The sequence below is a fragment of the Garra rufa genome, chromosome 13 (genome assembly GCF_049309525.1).
Source record: "Garra rufa chromosome 13, GarRuf1.0, whole genome shotgun sequence".
Lineage (NCBI taxonomy): Eukaryota > Metazoa > Chordata > Actinopteri > Cypriniformes > Cyprinidae > Garra > Garra rufa.
Window position 1 is genome coordinate 13,445,616 of NC_133373.1, and position 25,898 is coordinate 13,471,513.

Genomic DNA, 25,898 nt, shown 5'->3' on the forward strand with positions numbered 1-25,898 from the left:
AACACAGCATGTTTGCAGGAAGTGTAAGTCTTATAGTTTGCCTAAAATAAATAAACAAATGAAAATTACCCTCAAGCCACCAAAGATTTAGGGTTTGTTTCTTTATCAGAACAGATTTGGATAAATTTAGCAATACATCACTTGCTCACCAATGGATCCTCTGCAGTGAATGGGTGCCGTTAGAATGTTCAAAACAGCTGATAAAAACATCACAATAATACAGAAACTTCACAGTTTATCAATTAATGTCTTAAATCAATTAATTTAAATTTTTAGGTGAACTATATTTTTAAAAGAGTTTTTGCAAAGCAATTTGGATTTCACTTCATATTCATGGTATGATGTTTATGTTTGATACAACATTCTGAACAGGAGCTCTGACAGGCCTGCTGATGTGTTAGATCTGTGAAGATGAATATTCTGTTCATGTTCGTTCTCTCCCATACCGAAATGTAATATATGACATATATGTCCCTATATCAGAAGTGCTACTCTCATATATGTTAAATATAGGGCAATATATTATTATCACATATATACATCTTCTGGATATATGTAGATATATGTTTATAACATATATGAATTTCCCATAGTACAATTTGTATATAAACATATATTGAAAGTATATATATGGTCAACTTTTATATGGTATTGCATGTTATGACCATATATGTTTACAATATATATTAAAATTGTATATTGTATTATATGATAAGACCATATATGTTAACAATATATATCAAAATTACCAATGTATATATTGAATTTATGCAAGTTTATTAACCATTTATGCCTAAAAGATACTGCTTATTGTAAATCACATAACAAAATATTTTTTTTGCTTAACTTTATTGTTTCAATTCAGTTTTCTGGGGAAAAAATACAGATGAATATATAACCTGTTCAAAAAATGCCAATGTACTAGTTACTTGTAGTAAAACGAATGTATTATGGAGTTATTGAGGGGGAAAACACTTAATGTAACTGTTTGTCCATATGTGCTCTCATCATCAATGAACTAAAACGCATTTCATTAAAATACATGAGCGATTGAGTGCGTCACAATACCGCTACTGCGCATGCGCCAAAATTCAAACTCACCCGCACTAACGGCAGAGTCTGAGCAATGGCTGGGCAATGATACAAGTCATCTGCGGTAAGATGTTTTTCTTAGTAAGTGGAAGGATAACAAATGTGCCAATACATTCACATAATAAACGACAATGATTTTATAGACGGGCACGAAGACAGACCGACATCACTGAGAGGAAACGATGAAACGCCTTTGAATGTGGCAGCGGTGCAGGTAATTTATGCTAATTTACTCAACGCTTTATACCTACGCTAATATTTCATAGAAACTAAGTGTTATATGATTGTTTTGGTCTGCAAGAGCCTCTGTCTCTATATAGAGCAGATAAGTTTTTTAAAATATTCCCTTGCATTGTTTTATATATGATATGTTTACAGCTGCATTGATCTGTGTTTTGCAATTTGCTTGCATTAAAGTTAATTTTAGCTAACGTTACTGGGTAGGTTAATGAACAATCTGTATGTAGATACTGTGAGCTCATTGTTTTCACTGGATAAGCAATTTGGAAATTATTTAAAGCTGTCTGACAAAAATAACGGATGAAAATTATAATGTTTATCTCTGAGATGTAGTCTAGACTAGAACTATAAAACTGCAAAAAATGGAATTATTTAAATAAAAGCACCTTGAATTCATATAGTAAATTACAGTACTTGGTTATATTGCACCAAGTGCATTGACATGTCAGTGACATGCCTAGAGTGGGTGCATAAGAACATGCATGTTGTGTACATTGCATAAAGGTAACAGTACACTAAAGGATGTGATTATGGGGTTTTAAAAATATGGTTAATCTATCATAGTAAATTTTGTTCATATCTTTGCTGTTAATTGTGCTATTCTCGTTTGTGTCCCATGAATAGGTAATGAGTCCCGAAATTCTCATAAAACAGAAATGGAGGCCGAACCTGCAGATGTGGATGGCAGTGATGTGAATCATGGAACGTACACAGAAAAGGTTAAATATGTAGACAAATCAAATCAACAAAATATGTGTCTCCGTGTACTATTTAATAAAATTCTAGTGCATTTAATCTATAAATAACTATAGAGGTTTTGGATATGGTAAGATTAAACTTATTTTAGTGAATGAAGTACCACATTTTAGCTATCATGTTGTTAGGGTGGGTACACAAAATATTATTTTATCCTTGCTTCAAGAAAATCCTCAATCTATCTGCTTTCTAACAGCTTCATATGGCCGTAAACATTTATCTTAAACGTGGCTTTAAGCACTATAGATTATTAAAGTTTCACTTTCACTGTGACAAAGGCAACCATCTTTTTTAAGAAACATAAGAGTTTAAAAATTAAAATACGAATCAAAAGTGGGGTTTAACTGGTGTTTTTTTTATGTCATAGAATAACATGTGAAAGGATTATGAGTTTGTGTGAACGGCGGACCTTATTTTAGGGGATTTAATCAAAATTGTCATTCAAAAATCCATGTAATAGTTCCACCCTGTTTTCTCCAGGCCAAAACAATGCACATATTAGGTATTATGAATGTCAACACTTTATTTAATTGATGCTAAATAGCAAATTAAATTGTAACCTTAGCTGTGAACTCTGTCATTGAGCATTTGGGCTACTATATTTTAGTTCTTCATGTATATAGAGATTATTTGAATGGGCATGCAGGCTGTGCTCTGTGGTTCTGCCATGTCCTTGTGGTATCTGGGAATATTTTACAACTACAACTTACAAACATATATACATAATTAGTATTCTGCAGTTTTAAAAGAATCTTTAACTTTACCAACTGTTTAATATTCAGTATATTTGTCATCTTATAGTAGTTTATCACTTTGGTACAATGTTGGATTGCAAGTCTTAAGTATATGGTTCAGAAAATGTATTGTAATTATCTCATCAAAATCTAACTTTTATCTTTTTTTTTATACAGATGCTGGAATCCAGACATTTCTTCACCTGGGGCCTTCTGGGGATGGCAATAAACCAAAAACTAACCAAGCTGTGGGAATACAAACCTGTAGACCTTTAGCTGGACCACTACAATTGATGTTTTGTTTCTTATGCCTGTTCAGTGTTTTGATCAGTTATATATGTAATTGTTTCTTTTTTTTTCTGTTTGATTGTGCATGTCAGTAACATTTTTTTTCCCTATTTAAATAAATTCTGTTTAAATAAAGATGTTTCTTTGTGTACCATTTAACATTTAAGGCTCAAGGTGTGAAATGTGCAATGCACTGCAACTTTGTAGAGTGTAGTGTCTCACATGTGTCCTGTATTTAAAGATCAAAGATCACATATTAAAATATTAAATATGCATGAAATATATGGTTTCATATATGTCTAATTTGTATATAACATAATAAAAAAATGCATATATTTCACATATATTAATAATTATATATATTCCATATATGGCAATACATGTATTATACATACATAAACATATATTTTTGTATGGGGTAGACTTATATGTCAATATATGAAATTGTTCCATTTTCTAATAGGAATCATATATGGATATGGCATATACAAGACATGTATTTAATAGATGGGTATTTCATATAAGCCCATATATTACATTTCGGTATGGGCTCTTCAGAGCTGAATCTCTGTGGGAGATGATTGTGGGTACTTGTTGTTTTTGTCATACAACATAATAACATGGAAGATGTTTCAGGTTTGTTCTGTCCTATGGAACATATTGGGTTTGTGCTTTCAAAGTCTAAGAGGAAATTGAAAGAAGTTATAGTGATTTATAGTGTAAAAAGCAGACAACATACAGACTTTCAGATTATTATTATATCTGTCAGTGCAGATGGTGAAGGCCATTATCAAAGCACCGCTTTAGAAGAACTTCCACCAAGAGTGATTCATTGTCACTGATATAAAGACATGTTTGAAAAGACATGAACAGCATATCACTGTATAAGAAGACTGACTTGCCGTAGATTCGAGAAAAATTCAGTTCAAAATGTCATGATACAGTTATTGAGAAGGAGTCATTCAGTACATTCAAGCTTCATATCAAAATGAGTGTAATTTATATACAAACTGCTATTTCCTAAACATTTGACATGCAGTTTTTTTTTAGTTCTTTGTGGCCTTATTAACTTTAAAGCAAAGCAGATCAGAAACTGTAGCATGATATAATCAGGCTTTGTTCAAGACAACCTGACTGCAGCACTCATTATTTTGTTCTTGCAAGCCCACCAAAAAGAGGTAAAACACATAAGGGCTGCATTTTTGCAAGGGTGTCAGACCTTGATTTTTTTTTTTTGGCTAAACATTTAAAGGTTTTATAAGACATTTTCATGGCCCCATTAATTTCAAAGCAAAGGAAGGCAGAGTCTACATGAGGGTTTAATTAGTCATTTCACATTAAGTTATTGTAAAAAAATACATTTATTAAATACAAAAATGTGTTTTTTAAAATTGTATGTAAAAAAAAAGAATTAAAATATACAATTTTTTATTTCATTTTAAAATGTAATTTAAAATTACAAAATTGCAATTATTATTATTATTATTATACAAAAATACATTGTATGGGTCAAAATTGACATCTTTTATCGAATTTCCTACTGCAAATATATCAAAACTTAATTTTTGATTAGTAATATGCATTGCTAATAACTCAATTTAGACAACTTTAAAGGCGATTTCCTCAGTATTTAAGGTTTTTTGTATCTCAGCCTAACACACACCAATGGAACGCTTTTTTATTCAGCTTTCAGATGAAATATAAATCTCAATTTCAAAAAATGTACCTTTACGACTGGTCTTTGGTAACATATATGTTATATATCTATATTATATATATGTCTTTTTACACCATGACGTAACTGAAAATGTTATAATGATATAACTAAAATTATAACTATTTTCTTAATTTTCAATCAATCAACAACCAAACAAATAATCAATAAACCAATCTAAACCTTCTCATTAATTCCTCAGATGCACAAAATACCAAATAATTCGTAAATGATTTAACCAGAGGGTAACTGTGAAGCTAAATTCCTGTATAAGACCAGTTGATCTTGACTGCTCAATCGCCTCAGGACCATAAACTGATTTATAGAGTACCTGATATATTATTCAATAGAATGGCAAGTGCTGGCAAAATTCACCAGGTACACTTGGATCCTTTTTCAAGGTATGGATGTTTCTATCGTCAACAGAAACCTTTTATTTATTTATTCTTTGGTGTTCGAGCATTTCTGAGCAAAATCTATAGTCAGTGGATTTGCCAAAGGTTGTGAGGTTAAAATATATTCATGGGCTTTGCTTGAGGCAGATAGTAGTCCTTAGCAAGATGTCCTTTGAGATATTTGAGTTATGAGAAAATATCTATAAAGCACCTCAGAAGCATCTCCAGCCATTTTGTTGGATACATGTCCCAAAATGTGCATCAGATACCTTTAGATGTGTGTGAGTATAAGTATATTAAAATAGGAAACCTATTTAAAAAAAACTGCAATAATATTTTACAGTATTTTTTTTTTTCTTTTTTTTTTCTTTTTCTGTTTTTGAGCAAATAAATGCAACCTTAATGAGCATAAGAGACTTCTTAAAATCTTACTGATCCAAAACTTTTGAATGGCAGTGTGCATATAAATAATCTTACTGACCCTAACTTTTTTATTTTATTTTATTTTATTTTATTTTATTTTATTTTATTTTATTTTATTTTATTTTATTTTATTTTATTTTATTTTATTTTATTATATTTTATTTTATTTTATTTTATTTTATTTTATTTTATTTTATTTTATTTTAGAATAGAATAGAATAGAATAGAATAGAATAGAATACAAATTCCACATGAATACAGAAATCTTTCTAAGAACTTGGCACATGTTATTTCAACTAATGGTCCTTTTTCTTATTATGGACACTTATATTTGTCTTTGACCCAAGTACAGTAATGTACAACAGTAATAATATTACAGAGGCAATTTAGCAAAGATTAAATGGGCTTTTTATAAAACTTGGCTGTCAATGCAGAAAGGCTTCTTCTTCTTCATTTTTCCCCCTTTAGTCTATGCTTCGTGGTTAGAGAAAATAGAGAAAAGAGAGCTGTGGTGTTGCCTTTTGTCATATAGCTGGATATGACTACTTGTGACTAGAAACAGGCCTTCTGAACTTTTCTAGCACCTTCTGGAGCAGCTGCTCCATCTGCGGATGGCAGCTTCCACGTAAACAGTTCAGAGAGTCTGACAAGAAATCTGACAAGTGACCCACATAAACCAGACATGAAGCTGCCAGCATTCTCTTGATGCCCTGGAAGTCTTTTCTTCAACTGAAAGAAATAAGCACCTGCCTTTCGTTTAGCCTAAAAATAGAAATAAACTTGGACTAATTCAGATACCCAATGAGCTTATCCGTTCAGAATGAGGGTAACAATTGTGTTGCTGTAAAGGTTCACGGGACCAGAAGGTGCCATTGGGTTTTGGAAGCAGACAACAATGTGTCTGGACCAAGTGTTTGCTATTCCTCAAAGAGTCCTTGATTCTTCTTCCTCTCAACTTCCTCTTTAATAGCATCTCCGAGCCTCTGGCACCAGAACGGGCTTTACAATCATTCCTGGTGGGGTTATTATATCATGATGGATTACTTGGCCATCGCCAGGTTAGTCTCAGAGAAGACATCTCTGTAGTGCTCAATGAATTGTTTTATTTCTTGTTGTTGGATGGAAGACAGCTGTTTCCCGGGGTGGATGTCCACGCTTGGGTCTCATCCTGTCCTGACACTGGCTTGATCTATGTGACACTACTACTGCTTATTTGGATGACATAATGCAGAACAAAACACATATACTAACTGTATTGGCCTCATTAGGATTATTTTATTTTATTTTATTTTATTTTTATTTTTTTCCCCCTTGCAGTTGCAAGTTGGACTGGGTACATTAAAAAATGGGGTGCTTATACATTTTAAATTCTAATTTTATTGTTCAATTAAATTATGTATAACAAACAATTATGCAATTTTTTTGGGGTTGTTTTAATTGACAAAATAAAAAAGCTAACATTTTTATAAGCAATTTAGTTCACTTTCACACAGGTCATAGGAGCTTGTTCATCCACACAGCACATTGTTAAGCACCAGAGACAAACCCATATGAGTACGCTGCCATGTAATTGAGTAAATGATGGCTCTTTGGATTACTAAGTTGGCTGCAGTGATCTTTTGTCCCTCAGAGTGGTCATGAAACATCCAACCGTACTTTCTAATTGAAGCTGTGTGGAGTTTAGGGCCTTACTGAATGTGCTTGGTCATTAAACTGTCAATTCTACCCACAACTGCAAACAATTTGGGAGCTTGGGACAAAAGAAATATTTTAAATAATTGACAATGTTTACAGCTTCTCCAGAGCACTGACTCAATCCTGACCTGGGGTGTCTCTGTTTATTCATAAATTGAATGTGTCATGTTGGAAGCTTGGATTTGGCTATTAATTTTCTACCCTGAAAACTTGATGAAAAGTCGACTCTGTGAACATGTTTCCTCAGCTATGAACTATGACCAAGAGATGCAGTAATGACTAAGAATTAAAAATAAATACTATAATTTTTGATGCCTTGGCTATCAACTGGTATGAGAGACAGTGTTTAAGTAAATTTACATGACATCCAACTTGTACATACATGCTGCTCACATACAGTGGTATGCGAAAGTTTGGGAATCATTTGTCTCTTATTTTGTTACAGTTATTCACATTTTCACAGATTCTGCAAGGGGTTCCAAAACTTTCGCATACAACTGTATATAGGCCAGTTTTTGCTGAATACAGTGTAATCAATATTTAGCCATTGGAATGTTTATAAGAAACTGAAAAAATGTCAGGGTATGTTAAAACTTCTCCAGGACCCAAAAACCCCTCCGATCCCAGAGGGTTATTATTGCAATTACAATCATTAATCTACACGGAACAGAACCCGAATCTCAAATTTAATCAGACACAGCATGTGAAAAGCCTAACACAGACATATTTTTTCCCAAACAATGGATACATAGCTTCCTCCAGAATTTCATAAAAGCATTTATTGCATTATATAATGCATTTTCACCGTATTCTCAATGTTCAGCGCACAATGCATGTCAAAAAATAGACTCTGTGCGGTGTGAAACAGGTCTTATGAAACCAAGGACAAACAAAGGACAGCTCACAACTGTAATGAAATTGAACAGGCTACAGAGCAAACAGGAAATTACTATATTATCACTATTTTACAGTCACCACAAGCACATACTCCACCACCAAAAGTGTTCGAAAAGTATGCGAAAGTATTCATGTTGCTCTTATGCTGTATTTTTCCCCACATCAATCATACATCATAATGGCAAAGCAAAAAAAAAAAAAAAAAAAAAAAAAAAAACATCTTTGAAAATAAGAAAATAACTTAAATGATTCCATTGCATAAGTATTCATACCCTTATCCAAGACAATTGAAATTTAGCTATGAGCATTCATATTGCTTGTAGATTTTACTACACTTTGAAATTAACCTGTGGCAAATTTAATTAAATGGGTATAATTTGAAAAGGCACACAAGTCTTAATAAAAGGTCTAACATTTGAAAATGCATATCAGAGCAAAAATCAAGCCCTGAGGTCAAAAAACCTTCTGGTAGAGCTTAGAAACAGGACTGTGTCAAGCCACACATCTGGGGAAGAGTTCAGAAAACAATTTGCTGCATTGAGGGTTCACAGAAGCATGTAGTCTCTATTACCCTTAATGAAAGGTTTGAAACAACTAGGACTCTTCCTAGAGCTGGTTTTCTGGCCAAATTGAGCAATTGATGGGGAAGGCCTTTGGTTAGATTGGTGACCAAGGACCTGATGCTAACTTTAGTTGAGCTCTATAATCATATGTGAAGATAGGACAAACCTACAGAAGGACAAACATCACTGCAACACTCCACCAATCCAGGCTTTATGGCAGTATGGTCAAACTTAACCCTCTCCTCAGTGAAGAGACACGAAAACACACTTGGAATTTGCAAAAAAATAAATAAATAAATAAATAAATCAACTGAAGGTCCTTCAGACTGTGAGAAACAAGATTCTCTGGTCTGATGAACCTCAATTCCAAGCATCATACGAAGGAAACCAGGCACTGTTCATAACCTATACAGTACCATCACAACAGTAAAGTGTGGTAGTAGCAACCTCATGCTGTGGGGCTGTTTTTCAGTGGCAGGGACTGAGGGACTCATCAGAGTAGAAGAAAAGCTCAATGGACCAAAATACAGAGACCTCAGACAAAGGACGTCAGACAAATATTTCTGGAGAAACCTATAACTGTGCATCTGCTCTATTCAAGCTGACAGACCTTGAGAGGTGACGAGGTGAGGAGAATAATGGCAGGTAATTGCCTAATGCTGATGCACAAAGCTTGTTGCATCATACCCAAAAAGACTTGAGGCTGTAAAGGTGCTTCAGTGAAGTACTGAGTTAAGGGTATGAATACTTATGCAATGCAGTTTTTTTTTAAATTTACGAAGTTGGGACAATTCTGTTTTTGCTTTGTCATTATGGTGTATGAAGTGTAGGCTGATGTGAGAAAAAAATTATTTAAGGCAGTTTAACATAAAGCAGCAACATAAAATGTGAAAAAAAAATAAAGGGGTATAAATACTTTCGCAAGGTACTATATACTGAGTATATATATATGTGACCCTGGACCACAAAACCAGTCTTAAGTCGCTGGGGTATGTTTGTAGCAATAGCCAAAAATACATTGCATGGGTCCAAATTATAGATTTTTCTTTTATGCCAAAAATCATTAGGAAATTAAGTAAAGATCATGTTCCATGAAGATTTTTTGTAAAATTCCTACTGTAAATGTATCAAAATGTAATTTTTGATTAGTAATATGCATTGTTAAGAACCTAATTTGGACAACTTTAAAGGTGATTTTTTCAGGATTTTGATATTTTTGCACCCTCAGATTCCAGATTTTCAAATAGATGTATCTCGGCCAAATATTGTCCTATCCTAACAAACCATACATCAATAGAAAGCTTATTTATTCTATATACATCTCAGTTTTGTAAAATTTAACCTTATGACTGGTTTTGTGGTCCAGGGTCACATATATGTAAACTGAGAGCTCCAATAAGCTTGAGCTATGCAAAAGTAACATCTAAGCAATACACTTTAGTGAAGATAGTTTTCTTTCTTTTTCTTTTGTGTTATTATTTATTTCATTTTTGCCAGATTCAGAACAGCAGGCCTGAGGTCATAACAGGTATTGATTTACACTCTTCACCTATTAGATAGGTAATGTTTCCCTGAGGATAAGCTTTTCCCATAATTCACTGTCCCACAGGATTGTGCTAATGACACAAAGGGCTGCACACTAATCATCCTCTCCTTATAGCGTGACCTTTCTTACACAACAGCCACCGCTGCACATGAGTGAACAACAGATTTTACAAGGACAGACAGTACCAGACCAACAGAGCTCTCGTTTCTTTTACAACAATAAGTAATAAATATTTAAAGACTTATAGAGATATACAGTATTTAAAGCATCAAACGCTTTTCCTAGACTTAACAGTGTGCAATTTGAGATTTTCCTAAATACTTTAAATGAAGCTCTACAGTTTGAAAACTGCTAAATTAGATATGAACTGTAAATTTGGCACCATGCTGCCTATAGTGTTATTGTGATTATTTTATTTTATCTCAATGTGAGTTATGCAGCTTACACAATTGATTTCCAATAGTAAAACATCATATCTAATAAACCTCTTATTTTTCAGCCCAAGGGCTTCTTCTCTCTTTAACAATATGAAGTGCTTACTGTCTTTGGCTTGTACCTCCACTTTCTGCCTCAAAAAGCCAATATGGCAGCACAAGCAAGTTTGCTTTGAATATATGTTCCAGAAAACTGTATCAAATGAATGACTTGGTCTGTCTTGGAGCTCTTAAATGTTGTCTAACAGATATCCCAGATGGTTTCATCCAGCATTTCTGTGCTGGTTTGAAGGCTTCTGCTGTCACATCAGACACTGTTTTTTGCAGCAGTGCTGTTTCTCTTATAGTCTTGCCATGAGTGACACTTGCCTTGATGTATAGGACGGATTGAATTGTCCCTCTCAATTATGCGCCTGACTTTTGTTCTTGTTGTTTGTTTTTATGCAGTGCTGGAATGAATTTGGTTGAGAAACGCCAAGAAATAAAGCACCACAGGGTTTCTGTTAGAGAACTCTTGAATCATGCAGGTGATGCTGAACTTTTAATAACTGCTCATTAGAGCACTAAATGTGGACAAGTGCAAAGGTTATGAAATTAGTGAACACAATATGTAAGTCACTTAAATATTGACAATTATCACAGCATGTACATAAACATTACTGTTACTGTAAGGTTGATTATTATACGCCACCCACTGTGTATTTCAATAAACATATTGCAACATCACATTACATAATTGGCACTTATGGATAAAATAGCACTTTTCACACTCTTATTAGTTTAATTAATTGGTCCACTAACAATGCATTACAGAGGATTTTTGTTTATTTAATGAAAAATCCTTCCATAATGTAATTTCCACCACATCTTAAATGTGGTGGAAATATATATATATATATATATATATATATATATATATATATATATATACACATAGTCAAGCCCGAAATTATTCATACCCCTGGCAAATTCTGAACTAAAGTTACTTTTATTCAACCAGCAAGTTTTTTTTTTGTTTGTTTGTTTTTTTTTTGGACCAGAAATGACACAGGCTTCTCCCAAAAGATAACAAGACAATGTACAAGAGGCATCATTGCGGCATGTCCAAAATTATTCATACCCTGCTCAATATCAATAAAAAAGCCTTTATTGGCTATTACAGCAATCAAACACTTCCTATAATTGCTGACCAGATTTTTGCATGTCTCCACTGGTATTTTTGGCCATTCATCTTTAGCGATGAGCTCCAAATCATTCAGGTTGGAGGGTCTCCTTGCCATCACCCTGATCTTTAGCTCCATCCACAGATTCTCAATTGGATTTAAGTCAGGACTCTGGCTGGGCCACTGCAAAATGTTAATGTTTTTGTCTGCTAACCATTTCTTTGCCAAATTTGCCAGGGGTATGAATAATTTCGGTCTTAACTGTATATATATATATATATATATATATATATATATATGGAAAAGTGTCCAAAACCCCTCTAAACCCAGCCTGCTGACCAGCTATGACCATCTAAAACCAGTCTGGTCAACCAGCCTAGGCTGGTTTTAGCTGTTTTTTCACCAGGGCACTCTTAAAAATAAAGGTGCTTCAAAAGGTTCTTCAAGCGATGCCATAGAAGAACCATTGTTGGTTCCACAAAGAACCATTCAGTCAAAGGTTCTTTGAAGAACCATTCTTGCTTACCTTTTTTATAATCTGAAGAACCTTATTTGCCAGAATGAACCCTTTGTGAAACAGAAAGGTTCTTCAGATGTTAGAGGTTCTATATGGAAGTGTATTTTAAAAAAATATTTTTATAAATGCATATTTCATTATTTTTAATAGTAATTGAAAATTACATGACAGTGTGGTTCTGAGCTTTTGGACATTTAAACACAAAAGGATCAGAATCCTTGTTGTATCAAAGTGACAGATGGTTCAGAGAAATACAGCTGAGAGCTGCTGTTTTCCCTGAAGCCTAAAGTCTCTGGAGTTTTAGTCTCTCAGCTCCTCATGCACTCCTCTTGCCTCCTCAGTCTGAATAAGCAGAGATTCAGTAACACAAGGGCCGGCTTAAGGTGACAGACTGACGGAATATGACTGGAAGTGCTCATCTGTCAGGGCGGATGAGATTCGACTCGACTCTTCCGCCAGCAAAATCTGTCCCATCCAAACCTTCTCCCTTATATGTGTTAATAAAGCCATGTGTTATATTCAAATAGTTTTATAAGGATTTATTTTTTTATTTATTATTATTTATTTTAAATTTTTACATAAATAAAACTTGTCAGACGCAATTCTGGATTTTGGTGTTCGCTTGTATGGTGGCTCTGAACTGTCAAAACACCTCTCAAACCTGATCCGACTTTTTTTATGACAGACGGAAATTTTGGAGGCAGTGTGCAAGTGTAATTGACATAACGTGAGGTCGTATTTATTTTTTAACGTGCGTAAAATTTGGACGAAAAATTCAGACTCAATGACCTTAAGTCCAGTTCCATGCCGGCTGAACTACCAAGCCACCTACCCTTACAGTAATATTAATACAGTGTTGGTAGCATAAGTTGATAGGTAACACTATTTATAAGAACACTGTAGGGATGGCTCGATACCATAATTTTGGCTTCGGTACAATACCAGAATGTAATACCTCAGTATCGATACTAAATCGATACCATAGGTGACAAATAACCAGCCTCAACCAGCCCCATCATTAATGTTAACATACAAACTAATTATTTACCTAGATTAATAAGTGCTGTAATACTGTTACTTTACAGTAAAGCAACAAAGTGTTATTCTAAGAGTTAAATAATTCAAAATCACATTATTATCCCTCTTACTCTGATTGTTTTCAGTTTTCAGACTTTCTTTCAGCCAAAGGAAAAGCATTAAATATAAATTTCTTTCTTGCTCTCTCGGCTGCTTCATATTAGCAGTTGGCGACGCGGCAGAAACAATCCCTTCATAATATTGATACTAAAATTAATATAGTAAAACTCGTGCTTCATTAAAATTCAATTAATATTTGATTGTTTGAAATGCAAGTGCAAATATTATGTGACCAAAGCTAAACTGGTTTTAGCGTGTCACATGCACATTTGAGCTTCCGTGTTTACTCTATATTACATCTTAGGTATGTGCGTTGATCGGTTGTGAATAAAAGTTAATTAAATCTGAATTTATGAATGATGAATGATGTACTCACCTGTTGATCTCTAAATTCACGTTAAAGATCAGGATGAGCAAGATTTAATGTTTTGCCTCCTGTTGGCGACACATGATTAATAGCAATGCTTGTATACAGGTGCAGTAAGGTCAGCTCGTTCACCTTTATTATCTGTTTTGTATGCAAAATAATGCCATATTTCACTTATATTATTGTCTATTTACTAGTTTTGAACATGTTGATGGACCCTTTAAGTTAATGATCTAGCGCAGGGGTTTTCAACCTGTGGGGCGGGCCCCCCCAGGGGGGCGCCAGGACCTGCAAAGGGGGGCGCGAGAATCTGACTCGTTCACCCGAGTAATTATAAGGATGAGCTCTCAATGTTTTAGGCTTCCACTAGGGGGCAATCTGATTAAGGCCGCAGCTAATTGTCAGGCAGCCATTAGCAGAGTTGGTGCAATCGAGTTATGTAGTCTGGCGTTCAAAATAAAATGGACCATGGAGGATGATTAACGGTTAGCCATGTCAGGAATTTAACCAGGGATTGGCATGTTGTGCTCTCGGAAACAGGCTCAGCCATCACATTACATTAGGTAAGCTGGTTATACATTTATGTTTAAATGTAATTAATGCTACAAACTCGATACGCAGCAAATAATATGTAAATGTTGTTTGCATATGCATTCCGCCGGAGGGGAGGGGGGGCTTGGGGGGGGGGGGTGTATCCTAAAAGGTTGAAAACCCCTGATCTAGCGCATTGTTCTGTTGTCACGTTTACCCGTTTTCGCAGCAATTTGGGAAGCACTGCTGCCTACAGATGAAATTCGGAACAGCAGTGTATAAAATACCAATGGATCTTTGAAAATGTAAAGTTCTTCAGAAACCCTCACTATCGTTTTAAAGCCAGAACAATGCCTTATATCATAGTTATTTACTGTATTTATAAAGAAATTTCTTACATAAAATTGGCTATTTATGGATGTGCCTGAATCTGTGCTCTGCGTGAACTCTGTTTATTCCGGTTCATGACAGTTAGGGGTATCAAAAAACTCCCATCTCATTTTCTCCTTCAACTTCAAAATACACTCTTAAAAACTAAATGTGCTTCACGATGCCATTGAAGAACCTTTTTGTCTAAATGGTTCCATGTAGAACCTCTAACATCTGAAGAACCTTTCTGTTTCACAAAGGGTTCTTTCTGGCAAATAAGGTTCTTCAGATTATAAAAAGGTAAGCAGGAAATGGTTCTTTAAAGAACCTTTGACTGAATGGTTCTTTGTGGAACCAACAATGGTTCTTCTATGGCATCGCTTGAAGAACCTTTTGAAGCACCTTTATTCTGGTGAAGAAACAGCTAAAACCAGCCTAGGCTGGTTGACCAGACTGGTTTTAGATGGTCATAGCTGGTCAGCAGGCTGGGTTTAGAGGGGTTTTGGACACTTTTCCAGCCTGGCCAGGCTGGTCAAGCTGGTCTTAGCTGGTCAGGCTGGGAAACCACCAGCTAAAACCAGCCTGACCAACCTGGCCAGGCTGGGAGACCAGCTAAAACCAGCTACTTCCAGCTTAAACCAACTAAGACCAGCCAACCAGCCTAGGCTGGTATTAGCTGTTTTCTTTTTTTTTCAGCAGGGTGTAGTCCTACATCACTGCAGAAGTGTTTTCAAAGCGAACATGCAAAGAAGGTCAAACACCCTTTCCAAAAATGTAAAAAAGCGATGTAAGCAATGTCAAAGTTGTAGGAGAAAATGAGATGGGTGTTTTTCGACATACTCTAACTGTCATGAACCGGAATACACAGTTCATGCAATGCTAGACAAGATGAGCATTTTAGGTTAAAAAGTATATTAATTGAATTCTTCTGTTAGAAAATAACAGATGATTTCACTAGATAAGACCCTTGTTCTTCAGCTGGGATTGTTTAGAGCCCTTTGAAGCTGCATTTAAACTTTTTTTTGAAGTTCAAACTCAGGGGCATCATAGAAGTCCATTACATAGAGAGAAATCCTTAAATGTTTTCCTCAAAAAAACATAATTTCTTTACGACTGAAGAAAGAAAGACATGAACATCTTGGATGACAAGAGGGTAAGTAAATTGAATCATGAGACAAATACCCCTACCACACGAAACTCAATAAAGAAATCTGAACAAATACAGGTCCTTCTCAAAAAAATAGCATATTGTGATAAAGTTCATTATTTTCTGTAATGTACTGATAAACATTAGACTTTCATATATTTTAGATTCATTAACACACAACTGAAGTAGTTCAAGCCTTTTATTGTTTTAATATTGATGATTTTGGCATACAGCTCATGAAAACCCAAAATTCCTATCTCAAAAAAATAGCATATTTCATCCGACCAATAAAAGAAAAGTGTTTTTAATACAAAAAAAGTCAACCTTCAAATAATTATGTTCAGTTATGCACTCAATACTTGGTCGGGAATCCTTTTGTAGAAATGACTGCTTCAATGCGGCGTGGCATGGAGGCAATCAGCCTGTGGCACTGCTGAGGTGTTATGGAGGCCCAGGATGCTTCGATAGCGGCCTTAAGCTCATCCAGAGTGTTGGGTCTTGCATCTCTCAACTTTCTCTTCACAATATCCCACAGATTCTCTATGGGGTTCAGGTCAGGAGAGTTGGCAAGCCAATTGAGCACAGTAATACCATGGTCAGTAAACCATTTACTAGTGGTTTTGGCACTGTGAGCAGGTGCCAGGTCGTGCTGAAAAATGAAATTTTCATCTCCATAAAGCTTTTCAGCAGATGGAAGCATGAAGTGCTCCAAAATCTCCTGATAGCTAGCTGCATTGACCCTGCCCTTGATAAAACACAGTGGACCAACACCAGCAGCTGACATGGCACCCCAGACCATCACTGACTGTAGGTACTTGACACTGGACTTCAGGCATTTTGGCATTTCCCTCTCCCCAGTCTTCCTCCAGACTCTGGCACCTTGATTTCCGAATGACATGCAAAATTTGCTTTCATCCGAAAAAAGTACTTTGGACCACTGAGCAACAGTCCAGTGTTGCTTCTCTGTAGCCCAGGTCAGGCGCTTCTGCCGCTGTTTCTGGTTCAAAAGTGGCTTGACCTGGGGAATGCGGCTCCAGACTCAGTCCACTGCTTCCGCAGGTCCCCCAAGGTCTGGAATCGGTCCTTCTCCACAATCTTCCTCAGGGTCCGGTCACCTCTTCTCGTTGTGCAGCGTTTTCTGCCACACTTTTTCCTTCCCACAGACTTCCCACTGAGGTGCCTTGATACAGCACTCTGGGAACAGCCTATTCGTTCAGAAATTTCTTTCTGTGTCTTACCCTCTTGCTTGAGGGTGTCAATGATGGCCTTCTGGACAGCAGTCAGGTCGGCAATCTTACCCATGATTGCGGTTTTGAGTAATGAACCAGGCTGGGAGTTTTTAAAAGCCTCAGGAATCTTTTGCAGGTGTTTAGAGTTAATTAGTTGATTCATATGATTAGGTTAATAGCTCGTTTAGAGAACCTTTTTATGATATGCAAATTTTTTGAGATTGGAATTTTGGGTTTTCATGAGCTGTATGCCAAAATCATCAATATTAAAACAATAAAAGGCTTGAACTACTTCAGTTGTGTGTTAATGAATCTAAAATATATGAAAGTCTAATGTTTATAAGTACATTACAGAAAATAATGAACTTTATCACAATATGCTAATTTTTTGAGAAGGACCTGTAATATCCCTTCATGGACTCTTGTACACCAAATTAACCTTTTCATTGGCTTCATACCTTCCACATGAAAAGATTTGTTTGATAGAACTGGACATTGGAATTCTTTTTTACAGTTTTTTTCTGATGGCTTAAGCACATTTTTTGTAACTATTGGCTATTTTTGCAAAACTCTACACACAAATAGGAAAACCCTTCACCAAATCAGCAAAACATTGTAGTTTTCTTGCAAAAGCTAATAAACCTTGCTTAACTCTTCAAACCTTCGTAAAAATGGTATTTTCGTATCAACCAGTTAACACAAGCCATCACATTAATAAGCACACAATTTACCAACTACACACTGATGGTATGAATAAAAAACACATCTGGCTTTTGCTTTCTCTGTGCACAAGGTAGGCTATGTCAGTTTGAGGTCATACTTTTGTCATATTCTGTAAACATAGAGGGATCCAAACTTAAAGTACTGGTGTTTATTTACACACATCAAAACAAACACAAGTGTTTTTTTTTCAAAGTCAAAACAAAATAGTAATTTCACTGAGGAAAAAAAAAAAAAGAAATCAGTCTATATCGTGTCGCCTCTCTGGGTCCGGCCACAAAATTTCGTCTACATCACATGCAATGTCCTCTAGTCCAAGGCACCGGGGAAAATATCTTCTGGAATGGCGTATCCAGGCCTGACATGATGCCTGGTCAATATCCCCACATGCCTCCTCCATTGCCTGTAAAAGGGCTATGCGTTGATGGGGATGACAGTCATAGACCTTCCAGCGCCAGGCAGAGAAGAACTCTTCAATTGGATTCAACAATGGAGAGTATGGGGGGAGGTTGAGTACAGTGAAGAGTGGGTGATCTGTAAACCAGTTGCGGATCAAAGCAGCCCTATGGAAACTAACATTGTCCCATATGATGACGTATCGTGGTCTGCTCTGGTCTCTGAACATTAGTGAGCATGTCATGTAAGGGGTCCAGGAATGTAATAATGTGTGCAGTGTTATATGGGCCCAGGGTTGCATGATGGTGAACAACACCATTTTGACTTATAGCTGCACACATAGTTATGTTACCACCACGTTGTCCTGGGACATTGATTATAGCACGGTGTCCAATAATGTTCCTGCCATGTCTCCTTGTCTTAGTGAGGTTAAAACCAGCCTCATCCACAAAAACCTGCTCATGACCCATGACATCTGCCACTAGCTCCATCACTCTCTAGAAAGACAAAACAAATTTAGCACAGCAGGCCCATGCACAGCACTACAGTATGCACTTCCAGATTCAGTACCAATGATACTATAGCTTACCTGCACAGTCATATCGCAGCTGTTTTACACGTTCACTGTTTCTTTCAAAAGGTACTCTGTAGATTTGTTTCATTCGGATTCTGTTGCGGGCAAGTACACGACTTGCTCATACAGAAATGCTCACATTGTGCATGTTTTGGAAGGTGGTGTCATCCTCAATTATGCGCTGCTGAATTTCGTCTAGCCTTATGGAATTATTTGCAATCACCATATTGACTATATGGGTTTCTTGTTCTGCAGTGAACATTCTTCCTCTGCCCCCAGCATCTGGTCATCTAGCAATTCTGTAAAGTAACAATTTCAGTATTTTTACATCTATGTTATTGTTGTGTTTCTCATTAGAATATGGCAGTGCTACAAATCTTAGTGCAAAGTGACTGTACTAACCGATTCTCATTTCAAAATGTCCTTATGATGCTTGCTACAGTGTAGCGGCTTAAGTTAGGCTGAACCCGTTGGCCAGCTTCCCTCAGGGTCATTCCATGGTTGATTACATGGTCCACTATTGTAGCTCTGATGTCATCAGTAATTCTATTTCTTACTCTTCTTACCCTTCCTCTTCCCCCTCCTCGTCCTCCTCTTGCTTCTCCTTGTCCTCTTCCTCTAACTTCACCTCCTTGTCCTTGTCGTCCTCTTCCTCCAACTTCTTCACCTCCACGTCCTCTTCCTCGGCCTCCTCTAATTCTCACTCTTCTCACTCTTCCTGCTCCCTCCATTGTACTCCACATGGACAGCTTACCTGTAGCTTATTTATAGTGCTTAGGCTGATTGCAAAGTGAACTAATTATCTAAAATTGTTTTCACATGTGACAGTGTGCCAGACAGTTGGCAAAATAGTGTAAATAATAGCCATAAATGTGTATAGTTTTGCTAGGAGTGTGTTGATCATTTAGAAATTGAGAGTAAAGCAGTGAGTTGTGTTTACAGTTCCGCAAAAAGAGTGCTGTGCAGTGGATTGTACCTACAGTTTTGCAAAGTGTGTGTTACAAAATTGCAAACTGAGTGCAAAGCAGTGTTTGTGCTTTTAGTTTTGCAAACTCAGTGAGTGGTTTTGCTGTAAGTATTAATAGTTTTAGAAATTGTGCTATAAAAATCACAGTTAGGGTTTAAGCCATCAGAAAAAAAACTGTAATGAACTGTGTTCATTTTGGAATCGTCTCAAGGACATCTATTCTTACAAGTATGCACAGAAGGGCTGTTTCTTATTTCTTATCTTCGAATGACTGTCCATCATTAGAAGTTATTTTGTTGCACATCAGTTGTGGACACTGTATTGTTTTGGGCTTTTTAGGATGTTATAAGTATGTATTAGACAAATCTTGGCCTTGGTCTTCCAATTGTATGTAACTCAGTGAAGTTTGATCTGTTCAAGACGGTGATCTTTGGACCAACTGCAGTCAAAATCAACTCAAACTAATGGCAAGGAAACCAAATATACATACACGCATGTTTCAAACTGCTTATCTCTACAAAAACATTTCTCTTTATGTATAATTTGGAAAGGCCTCTGCGTATTTATCTTTAAGCTGAATTTATGTCAAGGCGATGAGAAGCAGCCATATTTAACATGTTACACATTATCCAGTTATGCCTTTCGTCTTGTTTTGATTACATGGCTTTCCTAAAATATCCCATATCCAGTGATAGCTAATGCAAGAAAACGATCTAAAACATGCCGTCTGCTTGTCCTGCTTAGTCATGCTACAATTTCTTCATAACCAATGGACAACTATAAAATAAGTGGAAAATAAAACCCACATTTCCAAAAGGCTAACAAATATCTGGGCATAGCAGCACAGATCAGACAACAAAATCATCACAGCCCTGGATTTAAATTGATTTGAGATTATTGATCTTGCAACATGATACTGATTCCCGGAATTCCAGGCAAATAAACAACTGTTATATTCAATTGTATTATGCATTCTCATGCTGTGAGATGATATTAGCATTCAAAAATGCCTTGGCATTAATGAGATGATAAATGAAGTCAGATTAACAGGGAGCTTCTTCTTACACAACTGTATAACGATTCCATGAGAGGAGCTCAGGTCAGTTACCAAACAGCAAGTGATCCAGCTCAGCATTCAAATATGGTTTTTATTTAAATAATGTGGGTTGATATGAGGAAAACAAGTCAATTTTCTAGATTCACTTTCCATCTCAGTGGGTTTGAATCTGTCTTGCTGTGATTAATAAGAAACTCTATGCTACATCTTGGAGGGAGGAAACTTTGAGAATGACCGCCAGAGAATTGCAGTGACGGAAATGAGACATTTCAAAGAGGACCTGCTCTACTGGATGAGTGAATGTGTAATTCACTCCATTACTACTGACTGGGTTTTGGAAGGCTTTTATAATGGGTTTAATAGTGATTTTCTACAAATTTAATCATGCAGCCTATACAATGTGCTATAAATGTCACATTTTCCACCAACAGGTTGTTAGAGCAAATGCCCAATGGTGGAAATGACTAATAGGTGAGGTGATGTGCATTCAGTTGTCAAGTATCCCTTTCCTATGTATTTTCCATGTACCATTATATGCGGTATGTAATGGTCTTGGCTTGACTAGATCTGCTGCATAAGCTGCTGCTGCAAGGCAAGTATGACTTGCTACTGATACATGGATTCATAGACATCTTGCTGTTGCTGCTAATACATAAATAAGTACATAAAGCAGATCCATACAGGTGGAGCTGGGGGAGGTGGAGGGTATCAGAGGAACTCGGATAGCTTTAGGCTAAGCTTACAGTGAACACTGGGGAGTGAATATTAATAATTATCAAGAAAAGTCTAACTTTCGACTCACAGTCACAAAGGGATGCCAAAATGTTCGAAAGGGGCAAGGCCACTTTTAGTAAAATGCCTAAAACTCCTGAACGGAATGAGATAGTTTCGCCAAACTCAGTACATTTATGTAAGAGCTCAATCTGTGGTCTCAGGACAAAAATCGCAGAGCTAGACCACTTGGTGGCGCTATAAGAGGGAAAAAAACAATCATTTAACGTTTGTTAAATAATTGAGAAGATGTCAAAAACGTACTTTTTCAAAGTAGTCCTAGGTTTTTGGCTCAATCTGGGAACAAACACAGGAGTACAATTCTCTGGACTCTGTAGGTCAATATTTATCAAATAAATGTTGCAATTTACCTATTGGAAGGCTATAATGTGGTTGTTTAGAATAGGAACCAGTCCAAATTTACCCAAAATCTTACAAAGCCTAAAGGAAAACCTCACGAAACCTGGTGAGCACATGAGACCACAGTCGCCGCTAAAACAGTCATTACGTTAAAAACTAAATATTTCTATGGTAAATTACCTGCACTTGCAAAAAAATTGTATTTTTTTCATAATGTGCTTAAATACCTTAAAGCCCTTGAACCCCAAATGCTAGTGTAAATTTATTTAAACAACATAATGTGACTGGGGCATGTATTTACATTTGATTTTGAAGAAAAAAAAAAAAAAAAAAAAATTGAGGACTCCTCTTTTCAGACCACCACACATGTATATACAATAAAGGAGGTGTACGGTGCCTTGCTCATGGGACTCACCTCAGTCGTGGCATTGAGAGTGGAGAGAGTGCTGGTTATTCACTTTCCCCACCGACAATCCCTGCCGGACCTGAGACTCGAACCCGCAACCTTTGGGTTACAAGACAGACTCTCTAACCATTAGGCCACGGCTGCCCCCATGTATGGTGAAAACATGCAAAAATGTGCCAGCAAAATAAAAGTCCTGTCTCAAAAATGCATCAGCCAAACACAAAAACTTGTCAGCCAATGTTATACTTTAAAATTGTAAAATATCAGCTGATATATTGGCAGACATAATTAAACAGACATCTTTTTATATATTTTGAGTTGAACATTTTAATTTATTCTAGTAAACTGGTTACAGTTCCTGTGATTGTAGATCAAGTAACCACTTTAAAATAAAATAATAAAAAGTTAGTTATAGCATGGCCACAGTTTTAAACTAGCCTAGCTTTACCAACACTGAATGACAGCATATCAGCAAACACTGTAGCTCATTTATACGTTGATATAAATTATTAAATCTAAATCTAACTTTTACAGTTGGAATGCTACAGTGCTTTCCTTTTGGAATTGAGTATATGATTCAGTGTTAAATAAAAAAAGTAGCAGTCAGTTATGTCATTTTTCATTCTCCCTGACAGGGCATCAGTTCCAGCACACGCACCAGCACCATTACAGTGGAAAGAGACTGTATTTCAGCGGAATACAGCCTTAGGCGCCTTTTCAGTGATTTTCTCTGTGGGAAAAGCAGCGGGCTCATCAGGCCCAACAGCGTGTGGCATTTGCAAAGATAAGAGCATTATGTCAGCGTTTAGTTGGACATTAATCAGCCCCCTTATCGGTCGCATGGGAAAGACGCTCTCCAAACTGTTGTGATGGACAGACCTTTACAGCAAAGCAAAGACAATGCTTTCTATATTTCTCTTATTGTTAGAAAAATGAATCACAACACCTGTCAATAAACAACGTTGAAAAATGGGCCAATGAGTGAGCATATCTGCAGTAAGGGCTGTGTGCAGCTATTGTTAGGGATCCCAGGATAGCTGTTGGGATGTGAAATGGAGTGATACACATTGAACACGCTGCTCTGTCTCTGGCAGCATGGATTCTGCAGTAAGCACACCGTTCTCAGCATGTTTTCACAGTCCTCCATGACCTCAGTTTCTCAGGACATTATTCAAGCACATACACAAATATTTATTTATTAATTCAAAGGCCAGACTTGCTTTTCACTATACAAACCCAGGACAGACTTCATCAACACATCCATTGTATTCAAGAGAGAATACTGAATTGCACCCAAATATAGAAATTGAAATGCATGTCCTATTAGTGAAGACCTAAGCAACAACACTCCTCACAGATGCTTCAGCAGTGACCTTCTCTATATACAGTGGAGTAATGGCAACCTCAGTTGGCCTCTACAGGCTGAAGCAGAGTGAATATGAACAAAATGTACTGCAGTCGATAATCACAATTCACTGGCTGTAGTTGCTAATGAAAGATTCTTTGAGTGCCGTGAACACATTCAAGGATGGCAAGCTGAAAAGCAACTTGACAATCCCATCTAATTAAGCAATCTGATCTCATCGCTTATATTTCTAAATCTGTTCATACTTCTTTAGGTTCTTTCTCAATGCTTTCAGAATCTATTATGCTATATTCATATTATACATATATTTGAATAGTTACATTTTGAAAATCCCAAATTAAAATGGGAGATGGTTTGTTAGTTACATGGCATGTAGTTGCAAAGTTCCCCTTCAGTCGTTTCACTACGACATTACATATGGGAACTCGCTTGAGAGTCCAATCATCTCTGAGCCTTATTCAAAAGGCCAATGAAAATTGTTTGCATGCCAAGCCACTCCCCCGTACATACGGGTATATAAGATGGCGGCATGCAGCCAGTCATTCAGATTTTTGCTTCGGAGCCTTCATGCTCGAGCCGCTACGAAAGACAAATAAAAAAAAAGACGTTCCTGCGAGTTTGCTCTCTCCCGCTGGCGTGCTGCCGATCGAAAAGGGCAAATACCTAAAAGAGTGTTTTGGCAGCCGCCAGCGGGATCCTGCGGGCGGCCGTTTTCACGACCATTTAAGCCTCCTGCACTCCAGCGAGCAAGCCCCATTGAGTGCACATTGTGCCGCGGTTTCCTCCCTGGGCAGACCGAGACTAAAAGAGCAATTTCTCACGGCTGTGTAAAAATGTTCTTTTCAGAATGGTTTTCCGGCCTTGCGCTGCTGGATGTGGCAGTTTCCTCACCACTGAGAATGGACATGAACACTGCCTCACATGCCTGGGCCGACAGCATGCTGAGATCCTCTGCACTGGGGAGAGTTTGCTCTTTTCTCGGTTGACCTGAAGGCCCAGATGAAAAAAGGAGCGGCGGTTCTTCAGCGTGACCATGGTCATGCGTTCACAGTGAACGCACGACTATGGTTACGCTGAAGAACTGCCGCTCCTTTGCTAGGCGGCTCCCCTCATTGCCCCGCGGCTCGTCGTTAAGCTGCCAATGCTTTTCGGCCGCCGTGGCAAGGCACGAAGGGGACTTGAGAGTCACAGTGCAGAAGGGCTCAGATAGATCTGTTCGCCTCCCCCGAATCCTCCCACTGCCAGCTCTTTTACTCCCAGACCCTGTGCAAGATCAGGGAGGACGAGGAGAAGGTCTTGCTGGTTGCGCCACAGTGGCCCACCCGGACCTGGTTTTCAGAACTCATTTCCCTCCCTGGAACATCCACATGAGGAAGGACCTTCTTTCTCATGGGATGGGCACAATTTGGCACCCGCGCCCCGACCTGTGGAACCTGCACGTCTGGCTCCTGGATGGGACGCGTCAGACCTCGCCGGCCTTCCCCAGGCCGTGAGAAATAGCATCACTCAGTCCCGAGCTCCCTCTACAAGGCAGGCTTACGCACTGAGGTGGGGTCTGTTCGTTGACTGGTGTTCCTTTCGAGGAGAGGACCCACAGAGATGCACGATTACAGTAGTGCTTTCCTTCCTGCAAGAGAAGTTGGAGCACAGGCTGTCCCCTTCGACTCTCAAAGTGTACGTTGCTGCCATTGCAGCGTATCACGATGCAGTGGATGGAACATCCCTGGGTAAGCACCAACTCATCGTGAGGTTCCTGCGAGGTGCGAGAAGGATTAATCCTCCCAGACCACACCTCATACCCTCTTGGGATCTCTCCGTCGCCTTCCGCGGCCTACGGGAAGCCCCATTCGAGCCACTTGTGTCAGTTGAGCTGAAATTCCTGTCACTTGAGACAGCACTCCTGACTGCACTGGCCTCCATCAAGAGGGTAGGGGACCCACAAGCCTTCTCTGTCAGCGAAACGTGCCTTGAGTTCGGGCCCGGAGATTCTCACGTCATCCTAAGACCCCGGCCCGGTTATGTGCCCAAGGTTCCCACCACGCCC

The 25,898-nt window shown here is 37.4% G+C and overlaps 1 long non-coding RNA gene across 1 annotated transcript; it reads left to right on the forward strand.

Moving 5' to 3' along the window:
* The first annotated feature begins 1,094 nt into the window (after positions 1-1,094).
* LOC141348614 (uncharacterized) lies at positions 1,095-3,267 on the forward strand. Its single transcript, XR_012357523.1, has 3 exons — positions 1,095-1,306; positions 1,957-2,051; positions 3,000-3,267. It is a non-coding gene; the product is annotated as an uncharacterized lncRNA (long non-coding RNA).
* Positions 3,268-25,898: the final 22,631 nt, after the last annotated feature.